The following is a 12,500-nucleotide window of genomic DNA, read 5'->3' as shown; positions in this document are numbered from 1 at the left end:
AGAGAGAGAGAGAGAGAGAGAGAGAGAGAGAGAGCAGACGACAGTGAGATGGACCAAGAGAATGAAAGAATATAATAAGAGAGAGCAAGATAGATAGAGCGAACAAAGATTGAGGAAAAACAGGAAGACAAAAACGGATACTAGCCAGAGGATATGGTGCACGTGGCTCTCTCTCTCTCTCTCGTTCTTTTTCTCTATCTGACGTTTTATCTTATTCTTTCTCCCTCTCTCTCATTGCCTCTCTCCCTCTCTGTCTAACTCTCTGTCAATCTTTTTCTCTCTCTGTCTTTTTTAAATTTCTCTCTCTCTCTCATTCCCTCTCGCCCTCTCTCTCTCTCTCGCCTTTCTCTTTGTCTGTCTAACACGGTCGCTTCTCTTTCTCTCTTTCTTTCCCTCCCTCTATCACCCTCTCTCTAATATTGAAACATAGACACATGAACTGGCACCAGCTCCAGCAGGCAAAAGTACGGTAAGCTCTTTTGTCAAATGGAGCTCTGACGCACATATCACACATACAGACCAACCCCCCCACTCACATTTCCTAAAAAAAGTACACATGCACACAGAGGCACAGACGTACGCACGCGCGCACACGCACGCACACACAGACACACACACACACACACACACACACACACACACACACACACACACACACACACACGCTGGGACGGTGTACACAAAGGTGCCAGCCATACTGCCATACTGACTCGCACACCTCTGCTTACACTGACAAACACACACCTCAGGCCTATATTTCAGAATAATGAGTTAGCACGCACGCACGCACGCACGCACGCACGCACGCACACACACTATATAATAACACCAGATCTACTCCATGCTCCATATTTCAGTTTTGCAGCACTGACCCAGGCATAGGGACATTGGTTGTATTTATATTTGTTTTTAAGTACCACACACACGAGAGAGAAAGTGAGTCAAGTCAAGTCAAGAGCAAAAGTGACATTTATACACCCAAAAATGAACACAGACACTCTGGTGCTTTTATGCAAAGTAACATACAGTTATTTAGGTACAGGGTATTAGCTACAGTCCCTGTGGGCTAAAGTTACCTTGCTCCATCGATGACTGATAGAGCAGACCCAGCAAAAATTCACGTTACGATACGTTTTTGACCCTGCACCCAGCTTACTGTAAATGGATGTGCGTGAGATCTGATGGTGATTTGTGAAAAAGCAGACCATCCTACTTTTATCCTAGCATGGGATTCTAACCTGCAACCATCTACAAACTGCACAACAAATTACTCAATTACTAAAGCAACTGAGCGCAGACACAAATAACAAGGAGAAGACAAGGAGATACAGCAGCATACAGCAGGGGTGTCTGCAGTGTTGCCAGATTGGACTGTTTCCCACCCAATTGGGCTGCTTAGGATGGCTGTGTGCAATTTTTGCCATAGAAATTAATAGAATTGGACGGGATTTTGTGCTTCCAGGCGGGTTTTGGGCTGGAAATCATCAGTCTCATCTGGTAACCCTGGGTGTCTGGCCCCCAGGGGTCACTTTATTTGGCCCGTGAGATCATTTCAGATGTCTATTATACCATATATACCAGTCTATTCGATTAGAACTTCATTTGGGCCATATTTCGAAACCAAGAACTGAAGTCGGGCCGCATATTTTCAGCCATCACTAACACTCTAAAGACAATTCAAATCAGTTCAAATCACCAATAAAGACAACCAAATGATTTTCAAGAAAGTCATCCGTTGTACTGCAGTATCAAAACTGCAATGCATTGCTACAACTGGGGGGCACGTCTGGGCCGCATGTGAATTGCGTCTGGGCCGCATGTGGCCCTCGGGCCGCCAGTCAAATAGGCCTGATATACTACTGTAGTAACATGACTTGAAAACAAAATTTGGTGAATCAATAACACATCAGTGGGCCCAGGACAGAATATCTCACACTCATACAACAGAATATGTGAAGGAATATTTCAACTACCATACGATGGGATTGAGTGCTTTGTGAGATTTGAGCCCATTTTTCATTTAGTAAATATTGCGTTTGGAATGTGACTTCGTCCCAGACTTAAAATTTGGCCACTGTGAATTTGAGTTTGACACCCCTGCAATAGAGAGAGAGAGAGAGAGAGAGAGAGAGAGAGAGAGAGAGAGAGAGAGAGAGAGAGAGACAGAGAGAGACAGAGAGACAGAGAGACAGAGAGAGAGAGAGACAGAGAGACAGAGAGACAGAGAGAGAGAGAGAGAGAGAGAGAGAGAGAGAGAGAGAGAGAAAGAGAAAGAGAGAGAGAGAAGGGGGGGGATTATTGAAAAGACAGGAGATCACAGAGTGAAAGTTAAAGCATTTTGTTGGCATTATGCAAATGATTATGCAAATGAATAGACCACAAAAGAAGCCAAAGTAAAATGATAGCGGTAGAGAGCGGATGAACGAGAGATGGAGAGAGGAGTATAGAGGAAGCGACAAAGTGAGAGGGAGAGTGTGAGAAACACTGGAGGGCAGAGAGGGTATCAAATGAAGACTAGAGAGAGAGAGAGAGAGAGAGAGAGAGAGAGAGAGAGAGAGAGAGAGAGAGAGAGAGAGAGAGAGAGAGAGAGAGAGAGAGAGAGAGAGAGCAGACGACAGTGAGATGGACCAAGAGAATGAAAGAATATAATAAGAGAGAGCAAGATAGATAGAGCGAACAAAGATTGAAGAAAAACAGGAAGACAAAAACGGATACTAGCCAGAGGATATGGTGCACGTGGCTCTCTCTCTCTCTCTCTCTCGTTCTTTTTCTCTATCTGACGTTTTATCTTATTCTTTCTCCCTCTCTCTCATTGCCTCTCCCTCCCTGTCTGTCTAACTCTCTGTCACTCTTTTTCTCTCTCTGTCTTTTTTAAATTTCTCTCTCTCTCTCTCATTCCCTCTCGCCCTCTCTCTCTCTCGCCTTTCTCTTTGTCTGTCTAACACGGTCGCTTCTCTTTCTCTCTTTCTTTCCCTCCCTCTATCACCCTCTCTCTAATATTGAAACATAGACACATGAACTGGCACCAGCTCCAGCAGGCAAAAGTAAGGTAAGCTCTTTTGTCAAATGGAGCTCTGACGCACATATCACACATACAGACCAACCCCCCCACTCACATTTCCTAAAAAAAAGTACACATGCACACAGAGGCACAGACGTATGCACGCGCGCACACGCACGCACGCATGCACGCACGCACGCACACACAGACACACAGACAGACACACACACACACACACACACACACACACACACACACACACACACACACACACACACACACACACACACACACACACACACACACACACATTGTACAGACGGCAGACATGGTGGCCTTGTTTCAGGAGTGCTCTGAAGTACAGGGAGGAGCGAGAGAGACGTCTCTCTCTCTCTCTGTCTTTTCTCTCTCTCTCTCTCTCTCTCTCTCTCTCTGTCTTTTCTGTCTTTCTCTCTGTCTTTTCTCTCTCTCTCTCTCTCTCTCTCTCTCTCTCTCTCTCACACACACACACACACACACACACACACACACACACACACACACACACACACACACACACACACACACACACACACACACAAACACACACACACACTTCAACTCCATCTCTGTTCTGTGCTGTGAAGTGCAAAGGGAAGCGAGAGAGAGAGAAGTATATATAGAAGCGTAGCGATGTGTTGATAAATTAATGATTAAGGTGCCACTCTCTGCATGCTTTTGTCTGTGTGTGTGTGTGTGTGTGTGTGTGTGTGTGTGTGTGTGTGTGTGTGTGTGTGTGTGTGTGTGTGTGTGTGTGTGTGTGTGTGTGTGTGTGTGTGTGTGTGGCCTGTGTGCGCACACACATGCATCTGTGTAAGTGAGGAATGAGGAGGGATGTTGCTTACAAGTCAGAAAGTTTGTGTGTGTGTGTGTGTGTGTGTGTGTGTGTGTGTGTGTGTGTGTGTGTGTGTGTGTGTGTGTGTGTGTGTGTGTGTGTGTGTGTGTGTGTGTGTGTGTGTGTGTCTGCAGTGGCTGATGTTGAGAAGGGAGTAATGTATGTGATTGGATAAAGCAGCATTTGTATTTTATGAACGTAATGACTTATTAAATCTCTTTATATATTTATACACACACACGCACGCACGCACGCACACATGCACACACGCACACACACTCACCATTGTATCGGCTCTATAGATTCTTTTACATTTAATACATTCTCTGTTTTACTATTCTGACTACACATCATTGGTTGAAAATCATTATTATTTTCTGTGTGTCTTGGCCCAGACTCCCTGGCAGAAGTGTTAACTGAATGGGACCACTTCCTCGGTTAAAGAATGGTAAAATAAATATATAAATAAATGAATAAAGTGGGCAATTTTAAAGTCCTTAATGGACATGTCATAATAATAAAGACATTTTTAACTATACTTTTTGAAGAAAAGTTATTTTCTTTTCAAGTAACTTTTGGACATTGAACCTTGAACCAAAGAGCACCCACTAGAATGGCGATTATACTTGGCGAAGGGCCCTCACCAGATTTTGCTGCACAATATATGCTTGCATGCCACAAAATGAGGGACCCCAGCCACAGTAATATACAGCAAATGTAATAATGTAATGTAATGTAAAAATGTAACATACTAAACTAGAAGCACTCAGAGAACCCAGAGCTCCTCCAAGGAAGCTGCTTGATAGAACATTTGACTATGTTACAACCTAAGTCTTTCTACCTTCTTTTTGTGGAGTGCCCGCAATTGAATTTCTGGTCACTAGGGGTGTCTAGATATACACTCACTGGCCACTATATTAGGAACACCTGTTACAACTGTTCATTGAGGCAAATATCTGATCAGCCAATCACATGGTGGCAACTCAATGCATTTGTGCAGACATTGTCAGGATGATCTGATGCAGTTAAAACCGAGCATCATAATGGAGAAGAAAGGTTATTTAAATGACTTTGAACATGGCATGGTTGTTGGTGCTGAAGGGCTTGATTTGAGTATTTCAGAAAGGACTGATCTACTGGGATATTCACACACAACCAGGGTTTGCAAAGAACGTTACGAAACAGAAAAAAATGCAGTGAGTTGCTATTCTGTGGCAAAAATGGCTTGTTGATGGCAGAGGTCAGAGGAGAATGGTCAGACTGGTTTGAACTGATATAAAGGCAACAATAAGTCAAATAACCACTCATTACAACCGAGGTATACATAAGAGAATCCCAGATTACATAACACATCAAATCTTGAGGCAAATGGGCTACAGCAGCAGAAAACCACATTTGGTGCTGCTTCTGTCAGCTAAGAACAGGAAAATGAGGCAACAATTTGGACAGGTTCACCAAAAACGACACTAGATGATCGGAAAAAATGTTGCCTGGTCTGATGAGTCTTGATATCTACTGCAACACTATGGTGGAATGGTAAGAATTTGGCGTCAACAACATGAAGACATGGGTCAACCCTGCCTTACATCAACATTTCAGACTGGGGATATACAGTAATGGCATAAGGAAATTTTCTTAGCACAATTTTGGGCCAATTAGTACCAATTTATCTTTGTTGAAATCCCACAGCCTACCCGAGTACTGTTGCAGGCAGTTCAGGCAGTTCTGAAGGCAAAAGGGGGTCCGACCCAGCACTAGAGAGGTGTTCCTAATGAAGTGGCCGGTGAGTGTATAGGACAGCAATGGTGAAGAATCTTTTAAAAAATCCTAGTTCCGGTTCGTGATCCGAATCACCACCAGAATTGAATCACTTGTTCCTTGGGTCATTACTAACAACTCCCCAAAGTTTCGTCCAAATCAGTTGATTCGTTTTTGAGCTGCCCTGCAGACAGAATCTTTTTTTTTTTTTTTTACATACTTTTTTATTGTTTTTATCACACAGCAACAAAACATTCCCCTCCCACCGCCCACCCATTTGACAGCTATCAGGCGCAAACAAAAATACAAAGTACATAAATAAATAATAAACAGCATAATAAAATAAATAAACAACACCAAATAGAGCAATCACAGATACAGAGAAATGAATGAAAAACTAGAAATGCATTCTCACAGAAAATGCTGGAAGCGGGCTTGCCTTTTGGGGCAGAGATGAAACAAAGTACTATTGAGAAAACAAAGCTGAAATAAATCTTGGAAAAACTCCATCCACCCAGTCAGAAGTTATGGGCCAAACAATTCAGCCATCTTGGATTCAGCCATCTTGAAAGTGTTGTAGCTCTGCGTTTTGGGGATATACTAAATGACATACATGGTATTTTAAGTTGGCTAAGGAACACTGCATATGATATAATTTTGAAAATCAACATGGCTTCGAGCGGGATTCGAACTCAAAACCTCCATATCTGTAATCCAACCCCTTTGCCATTGATATTAAATGACATACAATACATGATATTTGAAGTTGGCTAAGGAACACTGCATATGATATCATTTTGAAAATCAACATGGCTTCGACTGGGGTTCGAACCTCCAACCCCCATATCCCTAATTCAGCACATTTGCCATTCATACTAAATGACATACATGGCATTTTAAGTTGGCCAAGGAACACTGCATATGATATAATTTTGAAAGTCAACATGGCTTTGACTGGGATTCGAACCCCCAACCTCCATATCTGTAATCCAGCACATTTGCCATGCATACTAAATGACATGCATGGCATTTTAACTTGGCCAAGGAACACTGCATATGATGTAATTTTGAAAATCAACATGGCTTTGACTGGGTTTCGAACCCCAACCTCAATATCTGTAATTCAGCACATTTGCCGTCCATACTAAATGATATACATGGCATTTTAAGTCGGCCAAGGAACGCTGCATATGATATAATTTAGAAAATCAACATGGCTTTGTGTGGGTTTCGAACCCTCAACCTCCATATCTCTGATGCAGCAGCATGCATTACCACTAAGCCAAGCAGCTAATTATCATGCATAGTCCAGCAAGACTATATTACATTGCATTGCAGAGCTGAACAATAGGCTTCTAGAATGCTTGCTCGCACCTGCTCGTTAAGAATGGAATCTTGAGACAGTGACAGTTGAAATGGAATCCTTCACTGGCTGCACCTGTTGTGATTGACTGAAAGACAGTTAGTATTGAGCCTTTAACAGGGGAGAAAATGAGAATGAGTTTTTTTTGTCTTTACAACATCGTTGTAAAAAAAACTAAAAGGAGTTGGCACGTGTCCTTTTCACAGATCGGAGTCATGCTTGTGATCTCTCTAACAGTCTTTGAATTAAGTTTATAGGTGAAAGGGTTCAGGCACAAATGGACCTCCGTGTGGGACATGCGCTGATCTCTTGAAAAATGCACTTTTCAAAAGACTGGGATTCTCCATAGAGCCAGGCCTGTTTTTTTTTTTACAAACCTGCCATTTAAAAAGTATTGGGAGTTGGGAGATGAAACTTTCACAATTTGGAGACATCCCATAGAGCTCGCTAACAACGCGTCAACTAAACTTCTAGGTGAAAGTGTTGATGTTTTATGACCGAAAAAGCCTCCTACACTCTAATCTCTAGAGTGGCGGAACCTTGGTTCATGGAGGTTCCACCACTGTTTCCAATGGGGACCCAGGCTTTCACTAAATCGCCAAAAACGGGAAAACGACAAGAGACACGGAGAAGCCTATAACGAAACGCGATCTCCAAGCCGAGCCGGTCGTTTTAGTGTTTGAACGGTGTCTCTATCTCGAAAGGCCTAGGAGGAGATCCATTTTCTATTTTTACTGTCCCTGTACAAGAGAACCAATAAACAGGACTTAGAGATTACTATAATCGGGCCTTGCTCTGCAAGAGCTCTGCTCTTGCTCCGCAAGCCCGCTTAATAATAAATAATAAGAAATGAAAAATAAATTAAAGAAGGAAAAAGAAAAGAAAAGGAGGTGTGTCCACAGCAACAACACAGGAGCACATTGTTTTCACAAACATGAACAGGCATCTCATGGTCAGGTTATGAGGGAGATCTAGGCCTAGTCTGTGACCAGAACTCACTCAACTCCCCTCTCAAGAGAATAGAACTCAGATCTTCTGGAAGATAGTCTATAAAGGGGGACCATATTTTGTTAAACAGACTTTCTTTCCCCTTGGCCAGAGCCATCAGTCTTTCGTGTGGCAAAATACTGAAAATTTCTTTGTACCATTGTGTGACTGTAGGTGGGCGTTCTTCAATCCAGTTTAATAATATGCATTTACGTGCAGAGATGAGGAGTTTCTCCAGTAATGTGTATCTTGGTGCTGGAAGCTGTAGTACCTTAGAGGGCAACCCGACCAGAAAGACGCTAGGGTCTTTTTTTACCTCGACTTCAATAACTTCACTAATTATTTTGGCCACTTGGGTCCAGAATCTTGATATATACTTACAATCCCAGAAATAGTGAAAATAGGTCCCTCTTTCAGCGTTGCACTTGGTGCAGAGGGGGGAAATTGAGCGATCTATTTTGTGTAATATGACAGGGGTGATGTGTAACCTGTGCAGTATTTTATACTGAGTTTCCCTTAGTCTATTACTGGTAGCCGCTGACCTGATGGCAGCAATGGCCTCCTGCCAGTCATCTTCAATAAATTCAGTTCCTAAATCACCCTCCCATTTTTTAGAGATGTTGGGTAGCTCATATGTGCTACAGGAAAGCAGTAGGTAATAAAAACCTGAAATGAACCCTTTGAGGTCTTTACGGTTAAGAAGGAAATTTTCTGGATTATGGGAGAGAGAAATGGTAGGAGGAAAGTTTGGCAAGGAAAGAAGGAAATGTCTTATTTGCAAATAGCCAAAGAAATTAGACCTAGCAATATGAAAGGTATCCTGTAGGTCCTGAAATGACCTAAGAATATTGTCTTTAAACAAATGACCAAGGAAAATTATATGCTTATCTCGCCATGACATGAAAACAGAGGAGTTGTTACCTGGCGGAAAATCAGGATTCTGAGTGATAGGGGCCAGTAAAGATTTTCCATGTATCCCAAAGTGTTTTGCAATATCACGCCAAACTTTAATGCTATTATAAATTAAAGGGTTGTGTTTAACATCAGGGTTAATATTATTTGGATTACACATAACCAGACTCCAAGGCGAAAATGGATAGCAAGCCCAAGAATCAACACAAGACTCACCATCTTTAAAGGCATGTAACCAGGACCAAAGGTGGCGAGCATGACAAGCCCAGTTGTAAAAAATTAAATTGGGTAATGCACGCCCACCCATGTCTGTAGAAAGCTGAAGTACCTTAAGACGTAATCTGGGTTTTTTCCCATGCCAAATAAATTTGGACACTGCCCTCTCTAAATCCTTATTAGTCTTTTTTGTTAGGTACAGGGGGAGCATCTGCAAAGGATAAAGTAACCTGGGGAGTACATTCATTTTGATGAGACTAATTCGTCCAAACATAGATAGAGGGAGGTTATGCCAGCGTTCCAGGTCTTTTTTGACTGCACTAAGTATAGGTGCAAAATTAAGCTTCCAGAGATCCAAAAGAGTTGGTGAGATTCTAATTCCAAGATATGTGAAACCCAAATTTGACCATTTAAAAGGAAAGTTGTTTGGGATATCAGATTTAGTCATGCAACCTAATGGCATAGCCTCAGACTTGTTAAAATTAATTTTATAACCTGACACGAAACTGAACTCACTAAAAGTATTCATAATTGCAGGAATGGATAACGCTGGAGATGAAACAAACAAAAGTATGTCGTCTGCATAGAGGGCAATTTTGTGTTCTATGTCTCCCAAATACACTCCTTTTATTTCAGTATGTAAACGTATGACCTCTGCAAGAGGCTCTAGGGCCAAGGCAAAAAGAAGAGGGCTAAGAGGGCACCCTTGGCGGACTCCCCTAGCCACTGGAAAGGATTCAGAGCGTCGCCCATTGGTTACGACGATGGCTCTGGGTGCCTGATATATAGTTTGGGTCCATTTTAAAAAATTCCCACCAAGGCCAAACCTTTCCATAATGTCAAACAAATAAGGCCATTCGACTCGGTCGTACGCCTTGTCGGCATCCAATGATATAGCTAGTGTTTTTTGTTTATTTTGGAATGAAGAATGAACAATATTTAAAAGTCTCCTAACATTGCTTGAGGAGTAGCGGCCCTGTATGAAACCTGTTTGATCTGGGTTTATAAGAATTGGAAGCAAATTCTCAAGCCTTTTTGCCAAGAGCTTTGAAAGTAGTTTACTGTCTACAGATATAAGGCTAATGGGTCTGTAAGAACCACACATATCATTTGGTTTGCCCTTCTTCAGAAGAACAGAGATGTGTGCTAAATTTAGAGTCGGAGGAAGACAACCTTTCTCAAGACTGTCAACATACATGTCTGTAAGGGGGCCCACTATTATTTTCCTGAAAGTTTTATAAAAGTCTGGGCCAAAGCCGTCTGGGCCAGGTGCCTTCCCTCTTTGGAGTGTTTTGATAGTGTCTGATACCTCCTCCTCAGTAATAGGCCTACATAACATATCTTTTTGATCTTCCGATAGGGATGGGAAATGTATCTTATCAAGGAATTGTCGTCTATTTTCCAATGAGGCAACACAATCTGAGCTATAAAGCTCCTCATAAAACGACTTCATGAGTTTGTTCAATTCTGTTGACTTAAAATGTCTAGTTCCATGTTTATCTAAAAGAGAGGAGATAATATTGGATTCCACCCTTCCACGGGCCAGACGGGCAAGCAAACGGCCTGGCTTGTTGCCTGACTCAAACAGTCTATGCTTAGCATAAAATATTTGGGCTTCTGCTTTTTGGGTTAATATTTGATTAAGTGCTGAGCGAGCTGCCTCTACTTTTTTTGCTAAGTGTCTGTTTGGTGTGCGCTTAAATTGAGTTTCGATATCTCTTAAAGCCTCTTCTAATTCTAATTGTCTCTTCAAGGCCTCCTTTTTTTGTGCTGAGGTATAAGATATAATGGCCCCACGTATGGTGGCCTTTGCGGCTTCCCATAACGTTGAAGGGCTAATCTCTGGTGCTTTATTTTCAGCAAAAAAGAACTGACATTGCGCTGTAATGAAATCTACAAAGCGTTTGCTGCTAAGCATGGCCGGTGACAGACGCCAATGATAGGTTGAGGGGTCTTTGTAGGGAGGAGAAATGACTATAACTACAGGTGCGTGGTCTGATAAAGATTGGGTACCAATCTTGCAATCTTGTATTCTGCCCAGGAATTGCCTTGAGGAAAAGAAGTAATCAATCCTGGAATGAACCTGATGAGGGCAAGAAAAGAAAGTGTAATCCCGATCGAGGGGGTGAAGTACTCTCCATGCATCATATAAATCTAAATCTTTTAGAAATTCACGCAGACTATTACTTTTTGAAGAAGATGTAAGGCGAGGAGAAGACACATCCAACTCTGAGAGCACACAATTCAGATCCCCGCCGAGAAGCATATATGGGGAAGAGAATGATGCCAAATCAGCAAGAAGTTTTGGTAGGAAGGATGCTTCGTAATTATTAGGAGCATAGACACAACCTAGAACAATAAGTTCACCATATAGATAGCCAGATATAAGCACATACCGTCCCTCTTTGTCAGATAAGCTTTTCTCCAAGGTGAAAGGTAATGAACGATGTATGAGAACAGCAACCCCCCTACTTTTGGAATTATATGAGGAATGGAATACCTGACCTACCCAGCTCCATCGTAATTTTAAATGCTCTAATTCAGAGAGGTGGGTTTCCTGGATGAAGGCTATTTGGCATTTTTCTTTTTTCAAAAAGGAGAGTATCTTCTGACGTTTAACAACATTGTTAATGCCTTTGACATTGAGTGTGATTACTTTAACATCACTCATAACCAAATAACAATTGTAAATGCACTAACATGATAAAATAATATGTAAAATATTATTAGGTAATTGCTGCGAGACACTGAGGACCCAAACATAAAGAAGGTAAAACAGAGGGGGGGAAATACAGCGCCTAACAGAAAAAACAAAAAAAACACACAATATTTAAAGCTGTCAATATGACACCAGCCCCAAATGCTGAGCCATGCCCCAAGAACAAGCCCCACCCAACACAAAATACAATCTTAGAGTAAATGGGACAAGTGAAGCAAAATGGTAAGCCTCCAATCCTTAGAAAGATCAGTCCAACATTAGGAAACATTTCCCAACTGTCCTGTCTATGAAGGAGATGAAAACGGGAAAAAGAAAAATCCTCCACAACCCTCCCGTCCAACAGTCAATGTAGTGCACATAATCAAACCATTAAGAGTCTACTTATAGCGAATGTAGATATTCGGCCATTCAGGACTGCCAAAATATTTTTGAAAATCAAATGTCAGTAAGAAGGCACTCCCATAATAATTATACCTCACCACCATCACGCCGTTTCTTCAATGTCTTCTCTCGTGGCCGTCGGGAACTCACACCTGCTTAAGAACTTTCCAGCCTCCGGAGGTGATTTAACCCTATCCAGACCGGGGGGGGGCTAAAAGTGCCCGCACCAACTTTGATGTCGTATAACTCTTGAATGACTTAAGCTATGACTACGAAACTTTCTGACTTT

General features: G+C 42.0%; 1 protein-coding gene across 1 annotated transcript in view; it reads right to left on the bottom strand.

Annotated features, from left to right (window-relative positions):
• The window catches only part of LOC134466957 (SH3 and cysteine-rich domain-containing protein 2-like), a 62,923-nt gene that overhangs the window by 49,387 nt on the left and 1,036 nt on the right, over positions 1-12,500 (bottom strand). The window lies entirely within an intron of this gene.

The sequence above is a fragment of the Engraulis encrasicolus genome, chromosome 17 (assembly GCF_034702125.1).
Source record: "Engraulis encrasicolus isolate BLACKSEA-1 chromosome 17, IST_EnEncr_1.0, whole genome shotgun sequence".
NCBI lineage: Eukaryota > Metazoa > Chordata > Actinopteri > Clupeiformes > Engraulidae > Engraulis > Engraulis encrasicolus.
This window is presented reverse-complemented; position numbering and strand designations above follow the sequence as displayed.